Source organism: Mustela lutreola, chromosome 8 (assembly GCF_030435805.1).
Source record: "Mustela lutreola isolate mMusLut2 chromosome 8, mMusLut2.pri, whole genome shotgun sequence".
Taxonomy (NCBI): Eukaryota; Metazoa; Chordata; class Mammalia; order Carnivora; family Mustelidae; genus Mustela; species Mustela lutreola.
The window spans coordinates 150,750,684-150,760,501 of record NC_081297.1 but is presented as its reverse complement, the minus strand read 5'-3'; the positions used below and the strand labels follow the sequence as shown (position 1 = coordinate 150,760,501).

The 9,818-nt window shown below is 67.9% G+C and overlaps 1 long non-coding RNA gene across 5 annotated transcripts; it reads right to left on the bottom strand.

Annotated features, from left to right (window-relative positions):
* LOC131839641 (uncharacterized) lies at positions 1-8,076 on the bottom strand. Of its 5 annotated transcripts, none has more exons than XR_009357032.1 (4): positions 7,930-8,076; positions 4,239-4,571; positions 1,499-3,857; positions 1-684 (listed from the first exon to the last, which is right to left on the bottom strand). It is a non-coding gene; the product is annotated as an uncharacterized LOC131839641 (long non-coding RNA). The 5 variants fall into 5 exon arrangements; XR_009357031.1 differs by having other exon boundaries at positions 3,593-3,857; positions 7,930-8,059; XR_009357033.1 differs by lacking the exon at positions 1-684 and having other exon boundaries at positions 988-2,877; positions 3,593-3,857; positions 7,930-8,060.
* Between the last annotated feature and the right edge of the window lie 1,742 nt (positions 8,077-9,818).

Sequence of the window (9,818 nt, the reverse complement as noted above, 5' to 3'; positions counted from 1 at the left end):
TGAAATACAAACTTTTTTATTTTCCCGTGGACTTTTTCTCAACTGATCATGGTGGTTTTGTCATTTAATGTTGTTCTGAGTAAAGAAACACTAAGTCGCACCGTTATTATCACGGATGTTCCCATCTTTACGTTGTGCGGCATGACTTAACCAGCACAGGGCTCAGTGCACACGTGGAAACCACGTGCTTTTGATCCGTGGCTCCCCATGGGCGCGCTGGGTTCGGACCGAGCGCCGAGCACCGCAGCAGCCAAGGCAGCGGGCGTTTCCACTGAGGTGAGACACCCACGATGCCCAGCCCAGCCTCCAACCACAAGGCGTGCAGGTCAGGGCGTTAAGCAGCTCGGCCCCTCTGTGCACCTGTCACGGAACTCTTCTGTCTCCCCAAACTGAAACTGTCCCCATCACACGCTCTCCCCCCGCAGCCCCCTCCCCAGCCCCACCGTCGACTGTCCCCGGGTCTGACTACTGCGGGTGCCTCCTAGAAGTGGGGCCAGGACTTGTCCTTCTGTGTCTGGCTGGTTTCACTCAGCACCGTGTCCTCGGGGGCCCCCCAGGTCCTGGCAGGTGTCCGCTGCTCCTTCCTTTTCAAGGCCGAGGACTATTCCACGACGCCCACGGGCCACGTTTTGTCTGTCCCTTCCTCCGGCAGGGGACACTCGGGTTGCATCCTCTGTTCTTCTACTGGAATAATGCCACCGAGAATGCGTCTGCGTCTCTGCTTTCAGTTCTCAGAGCCATACGCCCACGAGTAGCCCCCCGAGTCCCCTGGTGACCCCCGCCGTCCGCCCCTTGCTCCAATACCGGTGCACGTGTGTCCGCTCCGTTGCTGGGGGGCTAGCTGTCCTTGGGGTGGAGGGGGCCTCAGGGTGGTTTTGATTTGCAGTGTACTGGGGTTTTCCTGCCTAACACTTTCTCCCTGTCCTCACGGGCCTCTGCACCTAAGACCCCAGCCAGCACGGGCCCCCGTCCCTCCTCAGCCCCCCGTCCCTCCTCAGCCCCCGTGTGGCCGCTCCCTCCTGACGGTGTCCCTGCTCACTTGCTCTGCCGCCATACACTCCCCTGCTGGCCCCACCTGCTCAGGGAGCACCCGTCATCAGTCGTCCGCACCGGCATGTCCGGCAGACACGGTGGGAACACCGTTTCTCGACTTTACAAGCCCCGGGGGATCCCCTCACCCCCAGCCACAGACTTTACCAGCCAGCTCCTGGGGGGGGCCCGGCTGCCGCCCCTGCCCTCCCGGACGCCCCGGGCTTCCTTCCCCAGCGCCACGTGGGTGGGCTCTGGCCGCGCAGCAACGGATCCTGAGCCGCGGGGGCCCTGGCTCGTGATCACCGACTCTGCGGGCGGCGGATTCCATTGTCCCCGCCGGGGCTGCTCTGCGACACGGGCTGCACCTTCCCATGGAGCCCTACAGGTCAGCTGCCCGGCACTCGTGGGATCCAGCATCCTCCCGGGGCTCACACCCAGCCTGGTCCCTGTTTCTGTCCTGCCTCACCTGGGTGACCACGGGGCCCCTCCTCACTGACCAGCCCCGCCCCTGGCAGAGCAGCCAGAAGGCCAGGGATCCCCGAGGTCCCGCGGCACCGCCATTCCGTCCTCCCAGCGGCCTTCCGGCAGCTCCGCGCCCATGACTGAGCGGCAGGTCCGTCAGGTAGAGAGCCTGACCCACCCACTGAGGAAATCCCGGGGAGCACAACCTGGTGCCCGCTGTCTCGTGGGGATGCCCTGGGGACAGGAGTTGTGGCCTGTGTCCGCCTGGACACCTGCCAATCTGGAGCAGTACCGTGGCCCCAAGAGAGCCGGGGCACGTGAGGCCACGTCCAAAGTCCACACGCTACGGTCCCCAGGTGAACGGCTGGGGCTGGAGAGCGCAGCCCACGAGCCGGAGCCGAACCGCCACGTACAGTCACGGGGAAGCTTCAGGAGCTCCCCACCCAGCCAAGATCACAAATAAGCAGAGTACCCCTCCCCGCGCGCTGGCGTGGCCCGAGCGAGCCCACCCCAGCCGCCCCGAGGGAGCAGGCCACGGCCCCCGCCACACCCGTTAACTCACCAGGTTGGCCCCCGAGAGGCAGGACGGCCGTGGGCCCCCCGCAGGGCTGCCCGAAGGCCACGGTAGTGGGGGGGCCAGAGCAGCTCCGGGGAGGGGCCGTGGCCGCTGGTTCCAAGAATGCACTCTCCTACCCGGCCAAGGGGACTGGAAACGGCGCCCCACAGGACAGACCACAGGTGCTTTCCAGTCCGGCCATGGAGCCACGCATGCGAGGTCTCCTGCCTTCATACAGCGGGGCCGGGGACCCGGAACCCTCAATCACGCTGTCTTTCCCGTGGGAGGGTCAACCCAGCCACTCGCACAGGGACCGGGGTGTCATGGTGCCCGGGGACCGACGGACGGGAGCCGCAATGGTCACTCACGCAACTGCGTGGAGATCCTGTCCCCGGAGCTCTGGGCTCTACGGGTCAGAGGTCCTGCCGCCCCATGAGCCCCAGTCTCTCCCAGGAACACAGGAGCCAAGCTGAGCTGCCCCAGAGCAGCAGGTGAGCAGGCAGCCGTCTCACCGGGGTGGCTGGCCCTGACCGGGGGGAGCTGGGCCGTTCCCAGCCATGCCCCAGCATGGCCACAGGTGGACAGATGGCCAAGGTCGGCCCCCCAGGGATGAAGGCATCAGGGAGGAGTTGCCAGAGGGCTACACTGGGGCAGGACCCTCGTTCGTGGAGAAAACTCTGGGGCCCTCGGGGCCTGGGAGCCCGTGGGCTGTGGGCCGTGCACCCCCCAGCCAGATGGTCCCCACCCGCTTACCAGCCCCCGTGGGGAGCTGCCGCTTCAGGGGTTCTGATCTGGGCGCCTGGGGGCTGTGGCACAAATACTGGAGGCTGGTTTTGGGGAAAGTGATTTTCAAGCAAAACGTCCAGAACTCCCAAGTTTGCTCCCCGGGACCACCCCCCGCCTGGGCTTCTGCAGCCCCCCTGCAGGGGCCCCTCCAGCCACCTCACCCCTTGCTGACCGCCAGCTCAGACCTGAGTGAGGCCGACTCCCCGTCTGGGAGCCCCATGGGCGACGAGGGGGCTCATCCCACGGGCGGGGGCCGGGGGTCCTTGAGGACTACTCTGCACACCTCAGATCCCAGCCTGGGCCCCACCTCAGCCGCGTGGCCACCCAGCTTGGGGCCTGCCAAAGCTGGGAACAGCTGTGGCTTTGTGTCCTCCCCGGGCAGGAGGCAGCCTCAGCCACCCCGACGCCTCGGCGCTGCTGCGGCTTCAAGAAGCCCGGTGAGCAGCCTTTGAGGCCATCCTCCCGTTGGCTGGGCAGCGCCGGTAGGGCTGGGGCTGAGTGCACAGTCAGCAGTGAGCCCACGGGGGCCGGGCAGCCCGTCCGCCGGCCCAGCACTCCGCCGCCACCTCATTCCTTCACCCTCCGGCGCCCACTCAGGCCCCCACTCACTCCCTGGTTCTCTCACTCACTGGTTCGTTCATTCATTTGCTCATTACGGAGTTCTTTCCGGAGAGCCAACCCCCAACCAGGCCCACATCGGGTATTGGGCAGCAGAGCAGTGGCCGCACAGAGAGGAGGGGTCATTCGTTTACTCACCATTAAACAAAAATTTCCAGAGTGGTGATGGGTCTGTAGCACTGCAGATGCCTGGACAGATGGATGGAGGGACAGGTAGACACCCAGATTCCCTGTCTGTGGGTTCTGGGGGAGGCGTCCCTGAAATAGTCACCTGAACCGAGGCCCTTGCCCTCTTGTGTTCTCTGACAGAGGCAACCATCTGGGCGGCCGGGGTGGCACTTCCAAGGGGGCCTCAGCAGGCTGCAGGTGTCGGCCCACGGAGGACACGGCCCCGTCAGCGAGCCTGCACGCGGGAGCCGAGAGCAGGTGGTGGACCTGGGCCAGAGGTAACGCGTCCCAACAGAGCACCCAGCCCCGCCCCAGCCCCGCTCTGAACCCTGGAGTGGCCCTTGGCTCGCCCCCTCCCCATCAGGCTATCAGTAGGGCCCTCACAGCAGCCAGGAGTTTCTAAGCAGCCCCCCCAGCACTGTGCAGCAGGGGGACCGGCCAGCCTCTGGCACTTCACGGCCCCTCTGCGCAGAACCCACCGGGCTCCCACCCCGCGGGGTAGAAGCCAAATCCTCCCCAGATCTGCCTCCTAAAGCCCCTCACACCAGTGAGGGCGCCGTGCTCCCACTCCCCCGCCCCCACCCAGTGTCCGGTGTCTGCGTGGCCCCTCGCTCACCTCCGCCAGGCCTCTCTGGCACCCAGTGCTACCCAGAAGTCCAGGTGGGCAGGTCTGGGGTCAGGCCCAGGGGTCTTCTGTTGAGCCCTCCATGCACCAGGGCCAGAGCTGACCTGAGCTACCTGAGCAAGGGTGTGGGGGAGCTCTGGTCTCCCTGTCCACCCCACAAGCTCTTGAGCAGCCCCTCTGAGCCTCACAGGGCTGCACCCGATGGTGCAGACCCAGGTGCCGGGGCATGGGAGTCCCTGGCGTCCAGCTGCCCGTGAGCGCTGGAGGGTCGGTCTCTAGGCCCGAGGCCCGGCACGGGCAGGCTCAGAGCACTTCTTTCATCGGCTGCATAAAAGAAAAAGAACATAAAACCTTAGCACAGCTGGGGTGGGGGTCCCAGCACGGGCCCAGCGCCAGCCTGAAGAAGCTGTGAGGGAGGCGCTCCCCCTCCGGACAGCTGGACACTGTGCGGACAGAGGCTAGACCAGGCAAGCTGAGGGGTCGGCGTGTGCACCCCCCGCCTTTCTGGACACCCCTACCTCGGCCTGCACTGCGAGATCCACATGTACCCAAGGGCCGACTGAGGTCACTGGAGAACCACAGACTCCACTCTGGCCCACGAGAGCCCAACAGGACGTGCAGCGGGGAGCAGGGGGCCGGGGGGAGGACTCCAAGTCACAGAAGCCCGGGGCAGTGGGGACATGCAACGTCAGGGCGGGGAACTGTCACCCTGCCACGGGGCTGTCCCCCCACCCCAGGGCCAGGCACCCTGTGGCACTTCACAGCTGCACGGGGCAGGGCGACCCACGCAGGCCAGCCTGGAGATCGTGCCTGGGGACTGTCCCCAGAGCCGTGGAGGCTCCTGGCTGGGAGCGGGGGCAAGGGGGTGCAGGTGGTCAGTGATGGTGGGGCCTGTGGGCTGTGTGTATGTGCTGGGACACGTGTGTCCGAAAATGTGTGCACACGTGTGTGCACGTGAGTGCAGACGGGTGTGTGCGTGTGAGCACCCTCCCACGCACCCGTGCCCCGCTGCTGGTGGGTCCCGCTGCTGAGCCACGCATGAGCCATGGGCTGGATATGGTCCTGGGTGGCAGGGACGCGATAACCAGACCCCAAGACGCCGGCCGCCCGGGGGGGGGGCAAGAAGGGGGGAAGGAGAGGGCCTCGGGCTGTGTTGACCACCACGTCCCCCACCCCCGCACTTAGCCTGAGCCTCATCCCTCCGCCCCATGCCTAATGACGCCATTGTCTGGGCTCCTTGGGTCTTCAGTCCAAGGCCACACTCAGGGCAGCCCTGGTTGCTGTCCTGAGGGAGACCCCTGCCCACCCCTGGGATCCCTGCCCCCGCAGGTCTGCGGTGTGGGGCTGACCCCCTACTGGGCTTCCACACGGGCCTGGGACTCCACAGTGGCCAGGCCTGCTGTGCTCCCCGCCTCTGCCTGAAGCTGGGCGTCCAGTGGGCACATCTCAGGGGTTGGTCCCTGTGTGGCCGGGGGGCAGGAGAGAGCAGCCTCCAAACGAACCCCCGCCCAACTGCGGGACTGAACACCGAGGGCAGCTCTACCCCCAAAGCTGGAAGTCTGGGTCTTGTGGTCAGAGGGACAGAGACAAGGGGATAGACAGACAGACAGCTGGTGGCCGGCGGAAGCTGCTGAGAAGCGGCGGAAGCTGGGGCGGCCGGCCGGCGGGTGGCCCGATGGGTCCTGGAAATCCTCTCTTTCTGTTTTTCCAACAAAGGGCCTCTGTCCCCACAGGAAGGCCGCTGGCCAGTGGCGGCGGGCGCGCCTTTTCCGTAAACAGGGTTGCTTTCCTTTTCTCCACTTGTCACAATAACAGCGGGCTCCACGCCCCCATCCCGGCCCTGGGTACCACCAGCCACAGGGGCCGGCAAGGGAGAGGTCACCGCTAGCTGAGACCAGGCCCCCCGGAGCAACCAGGAGACAGGAGTTCAGTGGGGCCAGTGCCATGGGATAGGTAGGAGGCGGGACCAGCCCCGTGGTCCTCCAGAGCCAGAGCCGGAGCCAGAGTCAGGGGGTCTGTACTGGGCTTGTGACCCCGAGGGCCTGACCCAGCAGTGCTTGGAGCGAGGGCCAGGGCCCGGTCCACACAGGGGCTGGTTTCCTAGGACAGAGAAGTAGGGCCCAGGGCCTCCCTCCAAGTGGATCTCCCTCCAGACTGGGGGGGTCCTAGTGCTGGCTGGCGTGTCGCCCCAGGATGTCCAGCAGGTGGGTGCTATGGTACCTGCTCCACAGGAGAAGCTCAAGGGTCTGAGAAGACCTCTGAGGCCCCACAAGAGCAGACTGAGCCTGCACGCCTGGAAGGGGGAGGAAGGGCCAGAAGGCCGCAGGGCCTCGGGACGGATAGCCGGGGGCGGGGGGGGGGGGGAGCCCCCCTGGCCCGAGCCTGCCGCTGGCCCTGGCTCCACGAGGACCCACGAGAGTGTGGGGACTGTGTCGGCTGCCAGTGGCTGCGGCGGTGTGTGCCCCTTCTGTGCGCCCGGCCATGGAGCGGAGCAGGAGTGGGCTCCGTGCCCGGGCGTGCATGGCTCTGAGTGAACCAGTGTCCTAGCGTGTGTGGGTGATTGTGTGGGCTGGGCAGCAGGCGTCTGAGGGGCCTGTGTGAGGGGCTGGGGGGCTATTTATAGCTGCTGGCTTGGGGAGGGGCTATTAATAGCAGGGCGGAGGCTGAATGGACAATATACTGGGGGTGGGGGCAGAAGCCGTTCCTTGCCAGCGACACCAGGGACTGGCACCCCAGCCGCCACCCAGGCAGCCAGACAAGGGCCAGTGTTGTCCTGCGAGCGGCTGCTCCAGGGGGTGCTGCTCACCTGGGAGAGCAGGCTGGGGGAGTCCCAGGTCGGGTCCCCCTCCCCAGGCAGCCCCGCAGGGGGCCGTGTCCCAGCCACCCTTCACCCTAAGGAGGGATGTGCTGATGGTGAGGTCACCCCAACCCGTGTGCTCCTCAGGGCGTCGCTGGCTTTTAGCCGGGACATGCGGGCGGGCCCCTCCTCAGCCGCGACCCCTAGGACGCTGAGCGGTAGATGGGGGCCGGTTTGGGCCTCTGGGCCACACGTAGCGACGCGGCTGGGGGATGGATGAGGTTCGCCCTGTCCCAACCGAGGTCTGGAACCTCAAAAGGCACACCCAGCCGGAAGCACCAGAGCGGACCCCCCCACCGAGCAGCCTTCCCACCGCGCCCCAGCATCCCTGGGTCTCCCTGGGTCAGAGGGTCCTGCCTCCCAGGGGAGCACGGAGGCGCTGGGCCCCAGGAGGCCTCCCCAGACCGTGGCCCGAGGAGAGCCTGAGGCCCCGCAGGGCACTGGGGATGACTGGTCAGACCTCGGGGTCCAGCCGCGGAGGGCAGCGGGGCGGGACGGGTCCTTCCGGGGCCTCAGGCCTGGAGTAGGCTCTGCCCGGGCGGGGCTGGCGACGCCGGGACTCAGGGGTCCAGGCGGGCAGGGCGGGGCGCCCGGGCTGGGGGAGGCCCCGTGGAACAGGGGGTCGGGGCGGGGGGGGGCCTGGGGGCCCACAGCACGGCGGGAGGCATGTGGCCTCTCGGCAGGGAGCCCCCGCGGCCACATCCTCCCCCGCGGGGTCGCCCGCCCGCGCCCCCCCAGCTGGCGTCGCCCTCACCTCCCCACCGCCTCCTCCGGGAGCCCCCCCGCAATGACGTCACGAGGAGCGCGCGTCCCGCCCGCGGCCACCTGTCGCCAGGCGCTTCCCAGAAGGTCGCGGCCGCCCGCGCACGCGCCGCGCCCACGTCCCGGAAGCCTCGGGCTTTCCCGGCAGCGTCAGCACCGCGTCCCCCGGGCTCCGGGAAGGGGGGCGGGCCCGGCCGACCCCGCCCCTCCCCCACCCCGCCCGCCAGCTGGGGGGGTCCCCGCGCGGCCGCTTCCGGCGCCGCCCCCTTCCCGGCAGGGCCGCGCCGCGGTCCCCCCCGCGAGGCCGCCGGTCCCGGGCTGCGGGGGTCTGGGGGAGCCCGGAGCGGGGCCGTGGAGGTCCCGGATGCTTTCTCCGTGCATGGGTGTCCCGGGGGGCTGAGGTGGGGGGACCCCAGAGGCCGGGCGCCGTCCGGAGGGCTCGTTCCCACCCCTCACCACGGCGAGGCCGCGGGCCGTGCGCCCTCGAGCCAGCAAGGACCCTGAGGTCCGCGGGTGACCCCTGGAGGCAGGCCTGGGGGACGCTGCCCTGGACCCCCCTGGGAGCGTCCCCGGTGTTCAGGGTCAGCCGCAGACGCGGTTGGACAGCCTCCCTGCATTTACGTCGGTGCAGCGCAAGACAGCCCGCCCTGACCCATGGCAGGTGCTGGGGAGACCCTGCGCCCCGACAGCTGTGGGGTGGCTGGGGTGGGGGGTTGCCGGCCGACAACGTCCCTGGAGACTTGGGTCTGGGAGGAGGGGTCCCTGGAGAGGTGGGTGTCCCCCACCCCACACAGTCTTGTCAGGACAGGTTGGGCTCCTTGCCCCTCAGGGGTGTGGCGCCAGCGTGGGGTCTGGGATGTTCCCAGCAACAATGGCTTTGAGGGGCCCCTGGCCTGGGAGGGGGCTTGTGGCCTGAATGTCCGCTTGTCTGGGCAGAGGCGGGAGGCGGGTCCCACGCAACCGCAGGCAGGGCTGAAGCCTTCTCTGTGCCCCGGTCGTTTCCAGTGCCCCTCCCCGGAGTCCCTGACCTGCCCCCACCCTGGGGAAGATCAGTGTGGCTGCGGGGAACCGCACCTGCATGCCCAGGTGACCCCTCAGTCGTGTGTTTTACACCGTCCCGCACCAAGTAGTGGATGGGAGCCCCCCACCCTCAGGCTTGCCTGAGTGAGCCAGCGGTGCAGGAGAGCAAGAGAGCAGACCCGGGAGGGGGGGTGGGAAGGGGGGGCATGTGTAAGCTGAGAGCAGTGCCCAAGGTGGGGTCCCCAGGAGTCCAACCTAGTCTGGGACCCGGCAGGTAGGGAGTGGGGAGCCAGGGAGGAGACGGCCCCAAGAGGGTGGCCCTCGGCCGAGAGGCTTTGGGGAGGCTGTGTAGTGGGGCGTGAGGGAGATCGGGCAGGCCCTGGCCGTGCAGCAGGGGCTCCACACAGCCTCCTGGCATGCGGACCAGGGCGCAGCATCAGGCCAGGGCCAGGGAATAGGAAGGAAGGGCCCATTGTCAGCTGCAGGTCCTCGCCCTAGGTCCTTGCAGGGGTGGCCGCGGCCATGGCTTTGCCCAGTGAACAGTCTCTCCAAGGGGGATCAAAAGCCAGCTCTCACCACCCTGTGGACACGGCCCAGGGGGTCAGTCTGGATCCACTGCCCTTCTGGAACAAGTGCGGGCGGACAGAACCAGGGTGGTCCGGGCCGGCCGCTGCAGAGACAGGACACTGGGCCCCCTCCGCACGGCGGGTGTTCCAGGGGTCCCAGCTGTTGCCCTGGGGAACTGGGAGGGGGCTGCGCTGGTGAGCAGATCCAGTCGTGGACGGTGTGGGGTGATAGCATCCCCGTCACTCTGGGAAACGGCCGCAGGTTGCAGGGAGGCTGGGAGGGCTCGGTGGTCAGGGGAGGTGGCTCCCGCGGGGTGAAAGCCGGGTCCACTGGGTGCCAACCAGGGTGCCGGCTAGATGATGGGC